Source organism: Jaculus jaculus, chromosome 2, assembly GCF_020740685.1.
Source record: "Jaculus jaculus isolate mJacJac1 chromosome 2, mJacJac1.mat.Y.cur, whole genome shotgun sequence".
Taxonomy (NCBI): domain Eukaryota; kingdom Metazoa; phylum Chordata; class Mammalia; order Rodentia; family Dipodidae; genus Jaculus; species Jaculus jaculus.
In genome coordinates this window covers 147288758-147294044 of record NC_059103.1, presented here as the reverse complement: position 1 = coordinate 147294044, position 5287 = coordinate 147288758, and the positions used below count along the sequence as shown (strand labels likewise).

The following is a 5287-nucleotide window of genomic DNA, read 5'->3' as shown; positions in this document are numbered from 1 at the left end:
CCTATGCTAATCTCATTCTCTGTTTGAAAATATGTTTTTCATTTTCAGAAAGCACCAAGAACAACCAAAATCTATCAACAACATAAGAATAGATAGCTAAATGAGCAACATCTGTCTAAGCAACTTGCAGTCCGAGCTACTCAGCAGCAAACAACCTGACATGATGCTCATGCAAGTGCAATAGTGGCACACAGCCATGGTGAGTAACCAACTGCTCTTGATTTGGCTAACTGATCTGCTCAGTGGAATGAAACCCATAGCTGGAACTGGGAAACAAGCCAGAACCATATCCAAAAAAATGAGCCTGCTCTCCATTATCAAGTTCTCACCAATTGTGAGCTACAAGAGGGTCTGTATCTATTCATTTCTCTCTAAGATAATAATGGTTATCCATTGGAGAATTTGCTTCTCTTTTTCAGATGGACGTAGATCCTGAGAACCAGCCTATCATAACTCACCAGTGCTCTAACTGAAACCTAGAGTAATTATGGAAATAAGCAAGAGTGCTACTTTCTTGAGGAACCTGGTACCAGCACAAGGGTGAAGGAGATAGACACAGAGAACACTCAACTCCTGCCAAACCAGATATCCAGAGACACAGAGGTCCAAAGACCTCACCACTGAAGTAGAGATAAAACGAACCCATCATGGCTCAGTGAAATTTGCACAAGAGGAGGTGCAAATATTGTTAGAGCCACATGTTGGGACATTATGCACAGAGACATAGCTTCTTACCCATAACTGATGGATAATCCCACAATGCACGACCCACTTTCCCCACTGAGGATGGCCCTGTGGAAGAGGAACAGCAGGGAGGAGACTAACAATGGTACCAGCATGGCTATACACACACTGTGTACATAACTAAAAAAAAAAAAAAAATAGATAGATGATTCCCAGCCCTAGCACAGCAGCTAGTGCCCAGGTGAGCAAGTGTGGTGCTTCCACAGTGAGCTTGACAACTTGTGCCAGGGAAATGGAGACAGACACTGAGGATACTCAAGATGCACCAAAGCAGAAATCCAGAAGATGCTGAGAGATTCACACTAAAGCAGACTTAAAGCACACCCACCAAGGCTCAGGTAATTTTGTGCAGAAGGGGCAGAAATAATGTAAGAACCACTGGGTGAGAGGGAATATCCAGAGACATTGCTTACCCCCATGACTGACTGGCACTCTCACAACTCATAGCCCACAACTCCATGGAGAATTCCAGCAATCTCGTTATGTAGGGCCCTTAGTGGAGTAGGGGCAGGGAGGAAGATACCAACATATGATGTGTTCATAAAAACTTTCTCTGTAGGGATGGAGAGATAGCTTTAACACAATGTGACAACTTTTGTTATTTATTTATTTACTTTTGGTTGTTCTAAGTAGAGTCTCACTCTAGCACAAGCTGACCAGGAATTCACTATATAGTATTAGACTGGCCTCCAACTCACAGCAATCCTACTTTAGCCTTTTCAGTGCTGGGATTAAAGGCGTGTGCCACCATGCCCAGCTTATTTGTTATTTATCTGAAAATTTTTTCTCCAAGGTTTTCTCATTGTAACAATTCTATGTAAAGACATAATTGATGTACATATGTATTGATTATAATACAAATACAAATATAGTAACCATTTTACTACAAAATACTCAAATGCACATAGAAATACAGTGCTTTTCTTGAGTACAATTTTATATACTAATTTGTCAATAGATTTGCTATTGTGATTATTTTTTGCAAATTTTAAGTGTGATTAAAAAGTATTTTTTTTAGACTAGGAACTTAACTTGGCTCTGCATAGTATTCTTTAGGACCCCAGACAAATGGGTTTTGGGCCCAAATATTTTGGGACACTCAAATTCCTGTGTGTTCAGACCATGTCATGACTCCTACTTAGGAATTTCTAGAGGACATGTAAAAGAATTTCTGTCAGGTTAAATTTCTTACCCAAAATCCAGTCCTCAAATTAGCACTTAAGTGAGAGAATACAATTCTGAACTGGAGAATGATAAAAATGGTATCGATAGAGCAGTAGGATTCCCCCCTCCCTGCCATGGGGATGGATTTCTGCTAGCACCAGAGGGCCACAAACATATTCAAAGAGACTGTAAACAATGCTAGGATCCTATACTTAGTGGAATCCCACATGGATAGATTTGAAAAGCAGTTACTTGTGAAGCCGTTCCATTTGTCAAGATAAATACATAAGACAGGCTGACAAAAAAAGGGGGAAAAAATTTAAAAACACCCTTGTTGCACCAACCCTGGTTATAGCGCTTTGAAAAGATAAAAAATTATCAGAAACCAATCACTACAAAATAAGAAGTCAAGGCTGGAGAAATGGCTTAATGGTTAAAGCACTTATGCACAAAGCCAAAGGACCCAGGTTTGATTCCCTAGGACCCATGTAAGCCAGATGCACAAGGTGGTGCATGTGTCTGGAGTTTGTTTGAAGTGTCTGGAGGCCCTGACATGCCCATTCTCTCAAATAAATATAATAAAAATAAAAATATTAAAAAAAATTAGGAGTCAGGTGGTAGATGTGGCAGTTGGTAGTATGATGAAGTGGGTATTAGGGAAGTTGCATAGCTGCTAATGACGAATTACAACAAACACTAAAAATGAAAGAAATGCTACTTAAATTTGTCATCCATTTTCCAAACACATTTTATTGCATAACTTTTCTTTTAGTAGACATGATTTACTAGAGATACCTAATATGTTAAGGAACTCTCATAAAAGTAACACCAACAAGTGCCATATACCAAGCACTAACTGAAAGGTTTTGGAGAAAAAAGATCAGAATGGTTGAATTGCAAATTGTTTATTATTTACTGCTAGGATCAGTAGCTATTTTCCCTGTAATAGCAACAAACATGACCTTAGTACTTACTGTATGTCAGGTACTGTTGGAAGCCTTCCATATTCTTTATTTGATTCAACATTCATCTTATAATGAGGTACGTGTGAATAAGAAAATGGAGCTTAAAGAAGTTAAAAAAAAAAACACAACACTTTGTGTCTTCATCAGTAGGTAACTTGATTCTAACCCATCAGGAAATAAAATGCTATATTTCTACCCAACTAGAACACAAGCGTTAAATTCAGTGCTGACATTTTAAATAACAAATAGGCAAGGTCCTTCACTGCCTTGACAGAAAGGGTTATCAGAGGGAAGATATTAGCGAAGTGTCACAGAGCTAATATCACAAATTATGTATGACCTGCTATAAGAAAGATTATTGCAAAACTTTTAGGTCTCACTTGCTTTTAAAAAGTATTCTTATGATTTTGTCTGTGAAATAAAAACCAAAAGAGAATTTGTTGTTCTATGAAAAAAAATGGAATATATTCAAAATGAATGTTGCCTAGACATGTCAAAATGATTGCACACTGTTTTCACATGTGTAAAGATTGTAAGGCTTCGGTCCATTGGATTAGGTATTGTTTCTAGAGAGGATTGCCTTCTTTTTTCATACACATTCATTTCAAGAAGTCATGATGTGAAATTTATTCTGTGGCTGTTGTGCATCTTGGAAACACAGGATGATTTCCACTACGTATTCCTCGCTGGTGATTTTACTGCTTATGCTCAAATAACAAATAAAAAAAGTTAGCCTGCATATTATTTTATTTTAGATTGCATATTATGGATATATATATATATGTATATATATATATATATAATGTTATGTTTACTTAATGTTTGAAATAGGAAATATATTTCAGTGCATAGAGTTATAGCTCCAAGATTCTATAAAATCTAAGTAACATAAACATAAATATTATTTGTGAAACATACACAAATAAATTTCAAGAGCACAATCAAAGAAATAAAATTCATTCTCAAAATATTTTTCTGCTTTAGTTAAGCTTTTTTGCACCATTAATTATTCTAATATACCTTGAGGAAGGTAGAAATAAATTAACTTTGTTTAAACTACCACTAATTTTTGGCAAGAACACAGAAAAATATAATATTTGAAAATTAAAAATAATTTTAATTTCTAGTTTTTAATTTTCCAGTCATATATTCTCATAATAAAATTCTTCTCTTATTTTATTTAAAAGAGAGTCCATTACTAGGAAGATGTGATTTTAAAATAGAGAGCCACCAAAGATGGAGTGAACACCAGCATTCACCAGGGTCACCCTGCTTTTCTTTTCTGAATCAACATGACAGATAAAGATGCTTCTGTCCATCTATAGGGAGTGTATGGTGTGACACATGGCCGGAAGTCTTCATTTCAGTTATAGATGTAAGTTTTAACAAAGAGCTACTCATGAAGGTTTCTGTATCACTTATCATGTACTAAATTCCAGTATAAGAAACTATGTGTAATAATCACACATGGGACCACACAATTTTAATCAATATTAATAAAAGGTTTTTGAATGACCAATAATAATATTAATTCAAAATGAAGTGCATACAGAAATTGAGGTATTACTGGCTGTACTCTCCCATGTGGTTTCATGACATAACTTTGCTGCAAAGTTGTTTCTGATACATACACACTTTGTACTATGCATGCATCAGTCCTCATTAGATGACCTTGCTTGAGACTTCTATACTCAGTCTCAAAACTAGTGCATGCTGGGAATCTCACTGCCTAACTGTTCATACAGAATAGTCCTCTTATAGAAACATAAGGGTTTAATATGGAAAACAAAGATTTTTTAATATTTTCCTAACATCATTTCTCAGCATGTAAATATCAAATATCTTTAGATTTTATTATGATAGATCTTTTAATTTTAAAAATTGCTTTGTTGACTTGAATTTAATGAATAATTGCTGAATAGAATTTTGGTTTTGGATTAGGATGAAACTTTCAACAAGTTCTGTGGTGGCTCTGAACATAACTTTAGCATTCTTTACTTATGCAGACTGGCATTCCAGTATCAATGATGGCAAAATCAAGCTGCTGAAGAACTTTGAAAACACTGACGATGCTCCATGACTGGCATGAGATAATATTCATTCATGCAGGAAGTAACTCTCTATGTAAAGAGGCACAAGCACATCTCTCACAATTATAAAGTTGGTTTTCATTTTTAATAAATAATAAAATTACATATATACTAAAGAATTGGTTAAAATAAATTACTTTATTACTTACTATCAGTGTTTAGTTTCTATACCTACTTTATGTTTATATAACCAAGACCACATGAAAAGTTTCTTGGATAAAAAGTCTTCATGAATAGAAATTCATGTGCCTGGTACAAAATTCAAGTGAACTAATTTCACTCTTCATACAGAGCTTTCTCTCAAGTACCATTATTGGTTGTGTT

General features: G+C 35.2%; 1 long non-coding RNA gene across 1 annotated transcript; it reads left to right on the top strand.

Moving 5' to 3' along the window:
* The first annotated feature begins 848 nt into the window (after window positions 1–848).
* LOC123458798 lies at window positions 849–5018 on the top strand. Its single transcript, XR_006635788.1, has 3 exons — window positions 849–1082; window positions 4061–4248; window positions 4880–5018. It is a non-coding gene; the product is annotated as an uncharacterized LOC123458798 (long non-coding RNA).
* Window positions 5019–5287: the final 269 nt, after the last annotated feature.